This window comes from Larimichthys crocea, chromosome XII (genome assembly GCF_000972845.2).
Source record: "Larimichthys crocea isolate SSNF chromosome XII, L_crocea_2.0, whole genome shotgun sequence".
Taxonomy (NCBI): Eukaryota; Metazoa; Chordata; class Actinopteri; family Sciaenidae; genus Larimichthys; species Larimichthys crocea.
The window spans coordinates 28,214,724-28,231,472 of record NC_040022.1 but is presented as its reverse complement, the minus strand read 5'-3'; the positions used below and the strand labels follow the sequence as shown (position 1 = coordinate 28,231,472).

Sequence of the window (16,749 nt, the reverse complement as noted above, 5' to 3'; positions counted from 1 at the left end):
TTAGGTCTCTTCTCATCAGCCATGAGTTAGACTAGCTGGTGACATGTGGTGATCTAGCTGCTAAGAGACAGATTTTTATTTATTTATAATATATTAATAATTTATTATATATGAGTTGTTGCTGCCCCCAGTGGTAAAAAAAAAACAACTGCTACAGTACTTTAGACAGATTTAGGGTAGGAATTTGGTTTTAATTTAAAATTAAATAAGGCTAAAAGCACTGATCAATACTTTTAAATACTTTTATTAAAGGCGTACGTGCCATTACATAGTGAAGAACAAATGTGTTGTGATTTCAATACATTTTCATAAATACAGAACTTATTTGCCAAACATTAAAGAAAAAAAAGAAATTGAATCGCTTTCTTGTGAGAGTTAAATATGAAGATCAATAAAGCTGGAGCCAGGTGGTGTTAGCTTAGCTTAGCCTAAGACTGGGAACCAGCAGGCGAAGTAGGTGGCTCATATTTAACGTACCTACATCGAGTAGTGTCGATCTTCTCATCTAACTCTTACCAAGAAAGCAACTTAACCAATTTCCCAAAATGTCCAGTGCTGTTTAAGAATTGTATTAATTACTACTCCACATGCATGTGAAATAGTCCATGATGCTCCTCTTTTATTGAGACATCAAACCAACTATAGATCAGTAGCTGCAGACATCAGCAGGAAGCACAGAGTGCGGAACTAAGAATGTGTTCACTCCCCAGAACATGATCCAACATGGGCAGATCTTTGTGACCTCTTTGCTAAGCAAGAGACATCCATTTTTTACGGTATCAGTTTACTGATGTAAATACCAATACTCAAAACAGGACTTATTGATAGTTATAGATAGGTATTGATCTACCCCTAGACTGACCGCTGGACACCAGTGAACAGAAAGCTAATATTATGAAGCTGGAGCTGTGCTGTTAAATACAGCAGAGCTTTCAAGTTTGGCCCTCGCCACTTAGCCCACAGCTATCTAGGTAATCTAGTTTGCTGGACTGGTGACCTTTCAGCAAAAACAAGCCCATGCTCATCGATGAATATTAAATAAATCACTGTGTGTTGATATATACTGTATATGTCAGGGTCTGTTTTGCTTTCTAGCTTTTTTGCCTCAGTTTTGATTTTGTTTGGAGACATTAGTGTGGATTAAAACAGAACAGATCTGCAACCGTGTCAAATTGCTGTAAGTGTAGGTTGGTGTTTAATAAATGTCACGCAGAGAGAAGAATAGAAAGAATATAGAAGTTGTTCTTGTGCTCTACATCAGCGCGCCATTTTTACAATCTGACAGAAAAAACAATCTCTGATGGAGAAAAGGGAGCCGTGGAGCGCTCTGATAAACTCCACTCATGTCTTAGCTCCTATCCTCTCTGGTAACGTCAGGCTACTATACACTTGAGGGAAAAGAGAGAGTCCAATTGGCGTGCGCGTACAGTAACATGTTAGAAATGAGTAACAGCAAGCCTCCAGACTGCAGGCCCACCGAGTCTCAGTCTCAAGGCTCTCAGATCTGTTGATGTACATGCCAGATGTTCCAGGTGCCACTTGAGATGTTGCCAATCTGTTGTAGTTGCCGGACAGATTCATGTCACAATTATTAATTGCAATTGTTTTTCACGGTGGCACCACAGAAGGGAAAGATGAGTTGTAGTTTGTTTGTTTTTTTATGAGCAAAACAGCCTGAACCGAGACCATCAACCCTGGACCTAAGGTCTTAGGTGTCAGGAAAGATGATTGCTTACTGGTTTGCTTGCTGATGACCACAAATCAAAGGTTGTTTTAAAAAAGTTAACAATGGAAATGTAACTCCCTCATATCTAGCACATTTTGTAGCACGATTCCTAGCTCGTGGGGACTTGTGAATTACAGGCACAGCTTTTGATTATTCTTTGAACTGAACCAAAAACCGAGTTAACCGTATGTTACGGGTGCATTTTCTTTCTTTGTTTTGGTTAAAAATGATTTTAGGGTGCTGGTGCCAGATTGGACAGAGCCAGGATAGCTGTCTTTGTGCTAGCAGCTTGTTCACACCATTTAAGTGCTGAGCTAGGCTGTAACGTGGACATTAGAAGTCAGTAACTAGTCGTTACTTTGTAACTGAACCGCTAGTAAGTCAGTTGCACCATATATTGGGGACTGGGGTATGAATAGTTTGGACGTGGTCATGGGCGGACTGGACAAAATCGGCCTTGCATTTTCACTGCGCATAGCGCGCCACGCCCTAGCCGAATAGCCGAACCAGCCCCCCCCGCGGGCCCACATTGCCCATCGCTAGCCCCAGTGTGTTTTAAGGTGTGTGATCTACTCGTTAATATTATATATATATATATCGGGCTTGTCGGCCCAAATAGCACGTCGCCCACGGGCAAATGCAGGTATGCCAGATTGCCAGTTCGTCCCTGGACGTGGTCCTAACTAATGCAAGTGGTCAATCACTTTAGCTTTTCTTAGCCTTGTAGCACATCGTAGTTGATCTAGATCAGTATTGAATATCTTCTGTCTGGATTACTGTGTTGCAAAACAGCTTGTAATAATCTGCAATACAATACAGAGTGTTTCAGTATTTTTGTTTTTACAGCCTGCAACTTTATTCTTTGACTCCGTCCCATCGCTGTCATCAGTCGTTTGACTTTGGGTGCAGCTGACAGACGCAGTTAGTAACTCAGTATTAGCAGCTAATGAGCCAGATATTATCAGAAGCTACTGGACAGCAAACAGATGTATGAGGGGAGTGAATATTGGACTTGCAGGCGGCCAAAACACGTCTCTGAATGAATGCTCCCTGTCTGCTGGAGCGTGTAGTAGGCAAAAGGACTAACTCATTTGCACACACCAGCTTCAGTAGGTGATAGTCAAGGTTGTGTTTGCAGCAGCCCGTGCTGCCCTGTCAATAAATAAATAATAAAATAATTCAGGTTTTAAAAATGAATGACTCCATGAACTGAATCTGAGCAAATGAGCAGAGTGATTTGTAATTCCACGTCTACTACAAGATTGTGGATTACTATAAGAACGCAACACGTGGGAAATGTAGTTATTTTTGTGTGTGATGATGTGTGAGATCAGTGACCTACATTCTGGTTATCATTTAATAACCATATATTCCATGTTGAGCTTCAATATGTGGCACCGTTAATCTAGACTTATATGATGATCAATAGACTACTATACTAATGACATTTCTTATATATTACACTAGCATGTTTATGTCAGGGCTGTCTGGTGTCAGTCCAGGTTCAGTATTGTTTGTTTGTGTCCCATCTAGACAGCCTGTGGTGAAATTCAAACCAAATATAGTGATGCACGGCTCTGATGCGGTGTCACATTTGTCATTGATAGATGAAAAGCGGTGCAACCAATGCCTGTGACCAGTCAGTACTGGATCCGACTGTGAGAGAAGGATGAACACGTATAAAGCTTTTTACGCTTGTCATCGTCTTCTTCTTCTTAGCTGCCTGTGCACCGCTGGTGGAGGATTGGTTTTGTACCGAATGTTTCCTTTTCGTCTCTCTGAAGGACACGGCGTAAATCAAGTTTCAAATAGTCAACTTTAATGAGTTTAAAGCAGCATATAGGAACCAATTACATCGTCAAGCTCAACATGCTGACAGCTAATTACAAAAAACCCGGAGTGAGGAAACACTTGCTGGCAGTCCGTCTTCCTCCGACAGCACACCTGACCACTGAGAGTCTCATCATATTAAGACAGCACTGTATGTGAGAACGCAGCCATCTTATCAGCCTAATTGCAACAGAAGGACTGCCTCATCCTGACCAAGTGAGCCGCTATAGATTCCCCACATTAACCCAAACAAAATTTCTGCTGATGGGTGCTGACTGTGAGTCTCTCTGCTCATGGAGAGGAATGAATCAGCTTTAAAGGGCACGTTTGTCACTTCTGCCATTTGTTAAATGACACCAAAATACATGTAAAGAAGCGTCCCTTTACTTTTCTGTGAAGCACTTCTGTGTGCTGTGTGCTGAGTTGAGATAATGTTTACCCTAGCGGCAGATTGTATATGAAAGGTGTGGGAAGGTCAGAACTCCAGCACTTGGTAGCTAGTGTAGTACAGTCCTGTAGAATACAGTATACAATTTTATCATCATCAGCCTCATTATTCATCACATTGATGAAGGGTTTAGGGACTTAGGAGCATTCAGAGAATCTGACTGCACATACACTAGCCGTCATTATGCAACGTGGAGTATTGACGTGTCTGTAGTAAACTAACAGTTCAGAGATGGACTACAAAAAGCGCATCTGAGATACCCCTCCCTGTACGTTCTTCATGCAGGATATATAACTGTGGACACCGGTGAAAATATGACTTCATAATCAATGTCAGAATTTTAATGTATCTATAGTATACTAAAAAATAGTTCTGGCTCATTTCGCTCAGCAGGAACCTCCTAGGACAACCCACTAAACTATAAAGTTACAGACGTAAAACCAAAACAAGGGCTGAAAGATGCTAAAACGCTGCGACGAGCTGATGGGGAACTGCAGGGTCCGATCAGGCCCTGTTAGTTTGTCTCTATGAACAATATGGCTGTCTTAGCACATAGTTTTTCAACATTATTTTCCAAATTTGAGCTGCTTTAACCAGAAAAACAAAAATAAATCTAAGCTCCTCCTTTCGAGACTTAACTCAGCCAATGAGAGAATTTCTGCATCGGAGAGATGTTCGCAAAACTACCACCTTTTCTCCACCTTTTCTCTTCTCCTCTCGTTCTCTCTCTCTCTCTCTCTCCCTTCCTCTCCTCTCTGTTTCCATCTCTCGCCCTCTCTCCCCTCATATCTCCAGCTGTCGCCTGGTAGAATGTAAATGAGCCTCTCAGCACAGAGCCTATGATGGTGTCAGCCCTCTCCTTAGTCTCTGGTCTCATTAGAGGCCTAGTGTAGCTGACATTTACCCAGCCGCTGTGTTGACTAGCTCTTCATGCGGGCCACATGGGTCAAAACAATACACAGTGAAACTTCAACAATCCAAATCTCTTTGGAAAGGAAGGTCGCCGGAGCCCATGAAATGACTTGATGGTGACGACAGAAATAAAGCTTTCGATGTAAAAAATGACCCTTACACGTCCCCTTCGAAATCACCCATGTGGTCTAATTCGAAGCACTGCCATTAGTTCTGTGTCCTTGCTGTATTGTTGTACTGTTAGCTGTAAGTTGACAGTATTGTGTGCACAAATGTCAGCAGAGAGAGGTCTAACCAGCTCCACTAATAAAGATTCAGATTTAACAGCACATACTCCACAGCTGAAACCGTCAAGGTCGTTTTGCACAGTAACCTGTGTGATTTTTATACATTATTTCCTCCCGTTGATAATGTCAGTACACTGCGCACTATCACGCAGTATCACCTTAAGGAGATCATTGAAATTTGCTTTGATTTCGCTGAACAACAGCCGTCTCCCGAGCCTGACAGTTAGCCCAAGAAAACGTCTCTGCGTGTTTGAAATTAATAGGATGGCCACAGCTATTTCCTGACTCTTCCTCCTCCTGGGATCCCGCAGCTCTGTTTTTCTGCGGTCCTCTCATCCTGTTACTAATGCCTGACTCTGTGTAACCCTTATCTCCACGCTCACTACATGGCCTGATAGGGCTCTGTGTGTAAGCAATTAAAACGGCTTATTTGCCAGATAAGTGAGGGAGAGCGGTCAGATTGAAAGCCACAGGCTGCCAGTATCGGGTCTTTAGGTTACAGGCCCCGGGTTAAATAGCCCGGGGGTGCAGAGTGAGCCGAGGGAGGCGTACAGCTCGGTGTGAGCGTGTGGAAGGGATGAAACTCTGCCAGAGGGAAACACACACGAGACACTCTGTATGTTTTCCACATTACAAACATACAGCTAAATGAATATTTAACCATCATCATAAATAAAGATGGGTAGATACACAGACAGGATACTTTCATCTGTTCATATGTGAATTTAAGTAGCTGTGCACAGATAATGTGAATGTATTTATGTTATAGATGTGTGTCTTATGAATGAAACAAATTCTCTGTGAAGATTTCATGTGTACATCAAAGCCTGTTCCAACCTGTGATTTCTACCAGCAGACACGTGCCATATGATTTCAACACGCTGTATTCAGGCCTGAAATACATAACATAATATCACTATAAAATGAATCACTACACAGTGATGAACATAATACTCCGGGGTTCTCCAGCTTTGAGTTTTATAGCTGCACAGTCGCCTTCCCTCCCTGTTTGCTGCTTTGTGCACTATTTACTTTCTGTGTTTGGTTTAAGTGTCCAAAGTGTCAACATGCTAACGTAGGGTATATAAAACAAACTAATGAAGGGTATATAAAACAAGCTAACGTACAGTATATAAAACAAACTAATGAAGGGTATATAAAACAAGCTAACGTAGGGTATATAAAACAAACTAATGAAGCGTATATAAAACAAGCTAACGTAGGGTATATAAAACAAACTAATGAAGGGTATATAAAACAAGCTAACGTAGGGTATATAAAACAAACTAATGAAGGGTATATAAAACAAGCTAACGTAGGGTATATAAAACAAACTAATGAAGGGTATATAAAACAAGCTAACGTAGGGTATATAAAACAAACTAATGAAGGGTATATAAAACAAGCTAACGTAGGGTATATAAAACAAACTAATGAAGGGTATATAAAACAAGCTAACGTAGGGTATATAAAACAAACTAATGAAGGGTATATAAAACAAGCTAACGTAGGGTATATAAAACAAACTAATGAAGGGTATATAAAACAAGCTAACGTAGGGTATATAAAACAAACTAATGAAGGGTATATAAAACAAGCTAACGTAGGGTATATAAAACAAACTAATGAAGGGTATATAAAACAAGCTAACGTAGGGTATATAAAACAAACTAATGAAGGGTATATAAAACAAGCTAACGTAGGGTATATAAAACAAACTAATGAAGGGTATATAAAACAAGCTAACGTAGGGTATATAAAGCAAACTAATGAAGGGTATATAAAACAAGCTAACGTAGGGTATATAAAACAAACTAATGAAGGGTATATAAAACAAGCTAACGTAGGGTATATAAAACAAACTAATGAAGGGTATATAAAACAAGCTAACGTAGGGTATATAAAACAAACTAATGAAGGGTATATAAAACAAGCTAACGTAGGGTATATAAAACAAACTAATGAAGGGTATATAAAACAAGCTAATGAAGGGTAGTTAGAGCAAACTAATGAAGGGTATATAAAACAAGCTAATGAAGGGTAGTTAGTAGGGGTTGTACAGACCAAACGAGGATAGATTTCCCCGTTTGGCCAAGTTGTGCAATAGTTACCTGGCTGTCACAGCAACAAGCACACTAAGTGAGAGGATGTTTTCACTGGCTGGAAATAACATCATGCGACAGCAGGCGAGCCTTCACCCAGCACACGTAGATGCACTTGTGTTCTTGCAAACCAGGATCGAAAAATGAAAACTGTGACTGAAACTGTGACTGAGCAGGACTGTGATGATGACCGGGCTTGCAGGCTCTTGTCTGTGTACAGTATTTTGTTTTCCACTTTGCCTATATGGGAGATGTAGCCGAACATAACGTGTAGGTATGTTACATAAAATCTAACAGCTGAGTTGCTGCTTGTTGTTGATACTTGATGCTTGCTGTTCTGCACAAATTCTTTGTAACGGCTGTCCATTGTCAAATAAAACAAGCTAACGTAGGGTAGTTAGAGCAAACTAACTAAAGGTAGAAAAGGGTAGACTGAATTACAGGTTTGCATGGCAAAAGATGTACTAAATTAAGGGTTGCAGAAAACGAGATTTTCAAAGTTATTTATCACATCAGATATTTCTCTAATAACGTTTCAAACAAGCAGTATCAAATCAGTTATCGTGGGGACCACCGTAACAGCTTCACACGTGGTTGCTTGGAGGTTTGCTCACAGAGCATGACATGAAAACATGTATAGATTGGAAAAAGAGAAAAACACAGCAGTAAGAGAGTATGCTTTCTGAAGACATCATAGCAGAGTAACAGAAGACTTTGACCTTGGTTGTGACCTGAACAAACTGTAATGAGTTCTGAACTTCTGCCTCAGCTCAGTATTGTTGTGGTTTTCAGAGTGCTGAGAGCTGGTAAACAGGATATTGAGTCCCAGATGGGTTTGGCTCACATCATGAAAGTACTGTAGGTCCACAGCTCTGCACAAACCATCAGCCATCGAAATGAAACGGCACGGGATGGGTGGGGGAGAGAGGAGAATGCAGTGGGAAAGAAAGATGTTTCTGCTGTCCAAAAATGTGCGTTGGTGTGTTTGTTTGGAGACTTCCGGAGGCTCGAGTTATCCTGCGTGACGGGCACATGTTTGTAAGCCACTGGGCCACACACAGAGCAACACTAAGACGCTGCTGAGGAGATAAAACCTGGACACAGACCAGAGGATCTCTATTTTCTCTCACTGTCTCTTTTTTTTCAGTTTCTCTCACTCTTCTGTCTTTCTTCGTCTTTTTCCTCCCTCTGCATGAAATAGGATCACAGTTGACTGGAGTAGGACTGCTGGATGAGGAGGAGGTCTGCGTAAACTACAAAGACCAGGGCTGTCTCAGTAGAGGGGGCTTCTGGGTCGGTAAAAGACGACAAGAAATATAGACCCAGCTGTGCACAGAAAAGCAGAAGTCCATTTAATTTCTGGAGCTGTGCGCTTAACTTACACGTTCCTGCAAAACACCATATTTAACTCCCGTTAGAGCAGTTTCAAGTCATTTCGCTTCTTTTGGCATCGTTATATATTTTGGAAAAGCAAAATGAGCATGTTTAGTCGCTGCTGTGAAGGTTCACTGGAGCTTTTCCAGGGTTAAAGGAATATTTCTCAGCCTGCATCTTGTTTTGGTAATTGCCGTCATTATAATCACTTACTATAACCTGTTATTAACCAATTTGGTTGCTGTGATCTCGGGGAACGGGAGCACCAACAGCCACAGCTTCACAGATTCAAGCAGGATTCAGTATTTTGGACATTTCTGACCTTAAGCGCTCAGCGCCATAGCAGAAAATATGACACTTTAATTATTAATATCATTAATAAAAGCTTATATCTATTTACATCTCATTATAAGCAGTTATTAAATGTTAATATACTACTTATGAATGATAAATGGGGAGGTAAATTGCAGCCCAATCAACCATGACCACAATCTTTCCCTAATGTTAGTCATACAGTAGTTTCCATATGTAGACAGAATCATCCAACACAGTATCACAGCTCCACGTGAGCGCTCCGATTTTGAACACAGTTTTAAACACATCATCAGTATCAAAATGTCTCCCGGATTATAATTTCTCTTCACGTTAACGTGGTGAAATGTGCATGCTGCAGTGCTGTATGACACGTATCTAACGTTTACAACAGATCATTTGGGTAACTGTGAACGTTAGATTTCAGTGGATGAGTACGATGACGGTCATCCAGGTGGGTTTAAGACACAGACCATGTCATCTCATCAGCGCTCACAGTTCAAGTCAGGTCCATCTTCTCTCATCCCTCCTGTCCGGTCGCCCCACACTGTGCTATTATTTTTAAGAAGAGAATAAAATGTATATAGTGCTATTATTTTGTCAATGCTGTCTTCTCAAGATGGATCTTGATCATTATATTCTGCAGATGGGTCATCTCTCGTCTGTAATTTAAAAAAAAAAAACACTTCCTCAAAACGCAAATAAAAACATTTTAAATGAGTGAAAAACTGAAAATATTGCCAGATTTGTCTCTGTATGTGGCCATACGTTTCTACAGATATTGCAATAGAAATAAAAAGAAATGAAAATCATGGAAATATGATTATATTTCAGACTTAAATTCTCTCAGCGGGTCAGTTTCCAGCAGTGTGTTTCGAGGGTTTTAAAGCAGGAGTAAGTCAAAATCAATGGCGGCAGTTACAGTCACATTTATCACACATTGGAGTGGACAAAAGTCCACAGCGGCCGATATGAAAAATGGTGAAAGGAGCAGTCAAAATGAAGCCCCTCAGCTGGCAAGTGAGACAGAAATCTCATCAGAAGAAGAAGACGGAGGTCAAAGTGAAAAGCGTTTGGGAACCTCCTGCTAGAGTTTGATCATTTCCGCAGAGCTGCTGTTTATTCAGCGGCTGGTGAATTTGTTTTACTGGAAATGAAACGGAGAGGAAGCAGAGCGAACCGCAGATCAAATAGAATGTGGAGGGAAAAAAACAAAAAAACAGCCATCGCTTCCTACTTATATCAAACACTCACACGGTGGGTGTCAATCAGTCGCAATATTTTACACAAATTCCAGAGAGCACAAACTGGCCTATCCAAGGCGAAGCAGACGGCCACATGACCGCTTCTCAAGTCTTTGATTTGGAGCGCAGAGGATGAAATCCCTGGGCAGTTTACTGCGGCTCAAAGGTTTCATCTCACACATTCTGAAGCTTTTCATACAGGTCTCATCTTCAAGAGCATTTTGTCGGAATAAAGAGAAAAATCTGCCAGTGGTAACGTCCTAATTTCTTTGATTCAAAGACTGACTGCTATTGAAGGGAGATAATGAGTGAAGCTGTTTGACCACACTGGAATTCTTCTCTTATTTAAAGTTTCAGCGCAGACCAGGCGGAAACCTCCGGTGCTGGGAAATGAAGCCAATGAGGAAGTACCAAAAACTGTAATTCCTCGAGCGGCCACTTGAGGCTGGCTACAGGACAAGTCAGTCTCCATAAGTGCCCGATATATAAATAAACATGTTTACAGCCTGGTACAAAAAAAAACTGACAACTGTAAAGAGGCTGGATTTTATAGAACTCATCTGTTCAAATTATATTAAAATTATATTCAAAATGGCACTTGAGAAAACTATAGGTGCTGATCTGTCCATTCTTCATACTGTCATTGGCACAGACAGCAGAAAAGTCTGCTCATCTGTTCACCTACTCTTGTTGAATGAGGTTGAATGGATTGAATGAGGTGAATCCATTCACTGTCCAGTAGCTTCATCTGTCATAATCACAGGCTGTATAAAACATGGACATTATATCCATGATGTCAACCACAGGTTTCTGAAGAGTCCTTGTGTCATCAGTTCTGCCTCATCGGCCACACAGATAATTTAAAAATGCCCAAAGACATGGATCATAGGTGGAGCTGAGTTTGGCTGAATGACTGGGTGCTCAAACAAGCCGTCTGTAACGGCACCCACCTGTCAATCAAAGCGTCCACACTCTTACTATCATCTGAACAGGTGAGTTGTATATAAATTCATCCTCAGTACAGTTGTCATGAACGGGGAAATTAGCTACAGAGACCAAAACTGTTTTTTGTACCAGGCTGTAAATTTTAATTTGGGGGCTTCTGATTTGTTCTGTAGCCAGCCTCAAGTGGCCATTCAAGGAACTGCAGCTTTTAGTACTTTGGGATTATTTTACACGTGTAGGTTGCTGCTTGGCCGTAATCAGAGAGGACGCCTTGTCATAATCCAAACAAACCTGTTCAGTCTGTCTCTGTTGTAAACATGACGGTACGAGACATCCTGAGCCTGGTGTCCTCTGAGCTAATCCTATAACTATTCCCATCACTCCATCCATTACCTATACCCGCTTTTTTTTTTAGCTTATATTATCTGGTAGACTCTGGATAGGACACTAGACAATCACAGGGCTGACACAAAGATACAAAAAAAAAAACATTCACACTCACATGGACACCTACGGTCAATTTTCGAGTCACCAGTTAAGCTAACCGGCATGTCTTTAGAAACCCCGTGCAGGCACAGAGCACCACCGTGCTGCCCTCGATTTAGATATTCTAGAAAAAAGAATGAATCAAGTTCAAAATTAAAAAATTAAGTAGGAGCCAAGAAATGTTAGCTTAGCTTATCCTAAACACTGGAAGCAGGGGGAAGAGTTAGCCTGAGTCCAGAGGTACCAACACTCACTAATGAGCCTTTATCACAGCAGACATTTGGACTCGTCACAGTTGGTGGTTCTAATAATATTAACGATGGAATAGGAAGTCATGACAGTGTGACAGTGTGACAACGAGGCAGCAAGAACCATACGAGGACCGTAAAACTGAAGCAGCTGAATGGTATTCAGCCATCATTCATTTATTAATTACTCTGCCTAACATGTCAACATGTTAATAACTTCACATCTTCTGCTCTGGTGTCCCTTCATTTCATTAAAAAAAGAAGTTTGATTAAAAAAAAGACAGACCAATTCAAAGACCCCCTACTGCTGGTGTGTCGCATGTCACAGCTGCTCACTTCTAAGTCGGGCCTGGTTGGCGAGAAGCAGCAGACCATGAAGCCTCGGTGTCATCGCTCAATGGCGAGGCAGCGTGAGGACAAGGTCACATGGCCGACGGGAAAAAAAAGGTGACATTGGCTGATCCGCCGGCGCTGGCCAGACATTCGGCACCAGGTCGCCCAGCTGGAGGGAGACCGGTCTGACCTGAGCCAGGCCGGCCCAGAGCTTTAAACCTGATCATTCATGGTGGAGGAGGTTCTGCTCGTGCTTCCAGCTAATTGGGCTGCCAGTTCTTCTCTGAGGGAAGAAACCATTGGCTAATATGTTGCCAGATGACGTCACTGTGTGGTTTGCTGCATCTCTCTCGTCTGTGCTGAGAGAAGCTTCCACATCCGTTATTCAAGTACTGATTCATTCATGGAAAAATATTCAGTTACAAGTCCTGCATTCAAAATCGTCTACAAGTATCAAAAGTAAAGTACGACTTCTGCATAGAAATTGCCTCCAGGCCTGATGTTGTACATGGAGCTACTTTGAACTCTTTATATAGAGTTTGGTGTGATCCAACCTGGGGGTCACGAGATAAATCCGAGGGGTCACGAGATGACAGACGTGATACATAAATTTAGATTTGGAACTTTTGACTGAATCTTGTTTTTTTCATAAAAATGTGATAATGTTACGTCTTTAGACCTTGAACAATTACTTATATAAAAGCATCTGAGGTGTTTTTTTTCTAAAATGAAACCCAACCACGCTCAGCTTTTCACACATCAAAAGGTTATCATACGTTTGAGTTTGTAAAATTTGAATATGAAAAGCATCTATAGTAACTATATCTGTCGGATACATGCAGCGCAATAATAAAAGTACAATATTTTTCAATGGTACGCAGTGGAGTGGAAGTATAAAGTCAGTGTTGTAGCTCTTAAGATCAGTATTGATCTCAAGATCTGAAGATCAGTCTTGGTCTCAAGATCACAAATGCCTCGGCCTCGGCCTCGTCTCGGTCTCAGACAAAGAGGACTCTAGACCGGTCAAGACCACAACCTTAATTATCATTACCTTTGATCACTTAATTGTCTGTGCATTGTATGATTTATTTAACTGAGTCTGAAAGAACTTAAGCTTAATGAGGTGACTCAATGTATCATCCAAAGAGTTTTGGTGAATATCAGCTGCCTAAGTGAGCCTTGATTTTGTATCAACCCTTCAAAGTCTTGGTCTTGTCTCAGTCTCAATACACTCTGGTCTTTGTCAAGACCTGGTCTCGTTTTAGTTTGTCTTGACTAGAACACTGAAGTACTTGAATTCCATTTTTGGATTAGAAAAGAAAATCGTGCACATTTTTGTTTTTCGCCCGCTACCGCCGAGACTGAAACATTTATTCTGTGGTGTGTTATTCATTTATCTATTTCTTTATTGCACCTTTACAAGTTTGATACGAGTAGTTTCCATGGAGTCTGAGCAGTGGCTGGATTAGAAATAGAAACTGGTGCTGTGCTGGTTTAATCCCAGGTAGCTTTTTTAAAGGCAGAAATGTTGTAGCTGGTTAAAGGTCAGAAGTTTTTTTTTCTGTGATGTTAAAGTGAAGGTCGGGAAAGAGGTGAGGAAGGAGGAGGCTAATGTTTTGAAGTGTTCTGTTACGCTGCAAAAATGTCTTCTTTTCTATTTTCCACATCAGAGAGCTCCACCTCTGAGAAATTCTCCAAATGATACTACATCCAACTGCACCATCCCTGTGTCTTTCTAAACTGTCTAGTTCATTTTCCTTCCAGTTCGTGTTTAGCAAATTAAAAGCATCCGTTCTGTGGCAGCAGGTGGAGGTGGAAGTGTCCGGACTCGGCCTGCCGCTGTGTCACTGCATTTCATCATCAGAGGGCTCGCACCGTTTGCTTCAGGTGAGGCTGATATTAGTCTCAGTGCAGGAGGCCAAATCAATACTTCACCGCTCAGACTCGTTGACTTCCTGACAGCACTTTGGTAGTTACACTGGGATGTGCCACACCTACCAGTCCACACCAAACCACCAGATGTGTCTACACACAGTATCACTCTGAGATCTTTCAGGGAAAACACCACAAAACACTGCTTCTATGAGTAAAGATTGTAACCAGTCTGATCTCTGTCAACCCAGGCTGGTTCTGCATGAACTCCATGAGAAGCTGAAGCTCTATGACGGAGACTAACATCTGGAAATCAAACACGGAATTAAACTAAATGATCTGAAGTCTGGTTTGACGAGGTGTCATGGAAAAGTGTGGTGGAGATTTTCCAGATTGTGCAACAATATGAAATGAAAAGAATTCAGTAGATATATACAGGAAACAAGCATGAGGCATCACTGCCAGTTACTGTGCAGAAGAAAGAAATGTCATTGAATCACGTGTTCTTAAGAAATATGTTTTAGAATCAGCTCCAGATAAAAAAAAATTAAAAAACATTCCATAACAGGATGAGGAGTACCTGACTCTTTAATCAGGCCTGATTGTTTTTCTTTTTCTTTTTTTGCTGTGCTTGTTTCAGTCCTGATTGGATATTGATGCCGTGCTGATGGTCTGTAAATCAAACACTGAGCACCGTGTGCGCACTCAGCGGCGGGGCAGAAAACACCCGCCGATGGGGTCGCTTGTGTGGCTCTTACCTGTAATTGTCCCACTCCCTTCCCGCACCTTTAACGCCCTTTCAAAGCATCGGCGTTGCTGCTGCTACAATCCAGTGATGTGTCTGTGATGTGGACACATTTGCGTCCTGGACAAAAAAAAAACGGGAGTGGTGGATGTTTTTCTTTTCTTTTTCTCCTCCGGATGAAATCAAACAGATTCAGACACGACTCTTCTTCTTGTAACGCGGCAGCGTGGGCACCTCATCCGCCGCACAGCCGGGATTCTCCTGCATCCAAACCTCCACTGTCTTTAATATTAGTATAATTATTCTTATTATTCCGATAAGAGTCCAGAAAAACCAGGAGCGCGGTCAGACTCCGGCGGATATTTAAGCTTTAATTGCGTCCTGCTGGTGAGTCAAAGTCACCCAGAGGATCAGAACACACGCACACGCACACGCACACGCTCTGAATGATCAGATGAATTGTGAAAAGTGGGATCGATCCTGATCTATCACTTCTCCTAACCCTCCAGTCTTCGCTCTCTGCTCAGTCTGACAGCTCGGCTCTGCACGCACTAACTTTTATGGAGACTCCAGAGCGCACGGCGCACCGACGCTACCTCTGCTGGTAACGCGTTACTGTATTCGGATTACTGTTGAGGATCGGTGTCATATTTGAGCTGATACATGTTGGGAAAGAAGCACGGGATGTATCGAATGAACATCAATGTGATGACTGATCTAATTAATTATGGAAACGTTGACAGGGATGATGCACGATTTATAAAGTTCAAGGCTCATTTGAAAATGTGCAGGAATGATGTCATGATGTGCGACTGTGAGGGAATACTGAAATGACAATTAATAACTAATATGTTTCATCTGATTAATTAAAAGTTCAACAGTAAAAATGATTGAAACATCAACAATTCCACCAACAAAACAATCCCAACAGACAAACAAAGTCTGTCATGTTTCCATCTCCCAGCAGCTCCAACATTATGAACTGCAGCTGCATTTAATCCTATAAAGGACCCTTGAAATGTGAAGATGGGGAGTGTGTTTGATGATGTGTGGACATCATCCTCTGCTGCTCCTCTCCCATCAAAACTTGTCCAGTAGTGCCATCATGTGGCCATTTTATGCATTTCCACCACAGGGTGTTCTCTCCTTTTCTCTTCATCCTGCACAGATTCAGACAGCTGCCACCTCCACAAGTTCGCTGATGATACAGCCGTGGTCGTCACAGACTTCATCGATGGTGTGATCTCAACCACCTTCACATCAACGCCAGCAAAACGAAGGAGATGGTGATTGACACCTCAGACCACACTGATGAACATCCAGGGATTGGATATGGAGATACCTGTGTGTTCACCTCAACAATAAACTGGACTGGTCTGACAACATAGACGTCCTGAGGAGACTGAGGTCCTTTGGAGTGGTAAAAACGTTCTCGCTCACTGTGTTGAAGAAACACAGGAAAGGGACACCAATAGATTCAACAAACTGGTCAAGAGGTCCAGCTGTGTCTTGGACTTCCCCGTAGACTCTATAGAGGAAGAAAAGGGAGAGAGGAGGATGTTAGCAAAGCTCATCATCTCACCTCCTGCATGAGACTGTGGAGGCCTTAAACTGCTCCTTCAACAACAGACTGCTACTCCCACCATAAGAAGGAGATCTACCACAGGTCCTTCATTCAGACAGCTGTCACACTCTTTAACACCAGCAGGACTTCATGACTTTTTCTATATATTCATTATTTATGAGTCATTATTTATCCACCTTGTGTACACGACCTGCTGTGACAAGTGAACTTCCTCTGTGTGGGATCACTAAAGTCTGTCTGATCTTATTTCACCAAACAATTCTAATCAAATCATAAAATATATACGCCACATTAAAAGAA

The 16,749-nt window shown here is 41.7% G+C and overlaps 1 protein-coding gene across 2 annotated transcripts in view; it reads right to left on the bottom strand.

The window, feature by feature from the left end:
- Window positions 1-15,466, bottom strand: part of tafa2 (TAFA chemokine like family member 2) — an 84,581-nt gene extending 69,115 nt beyond the window's left edge. The window contains exon 1 of one of the 2 annotated variants that reach the window (XM_019267363.2): window positions 14,878-15,466. The gene's annotated coding sequence lies outside the window, so the exon portion shown is untranslated. The remainder of the gene's footprint in view (window positions 1-14,877) is intronic. The other variant, XM_010737884.3, reaches the window with a different exon arrangement.
- Window positions 15,467-16,749: the final 1,283 nt, after the last annotated feature.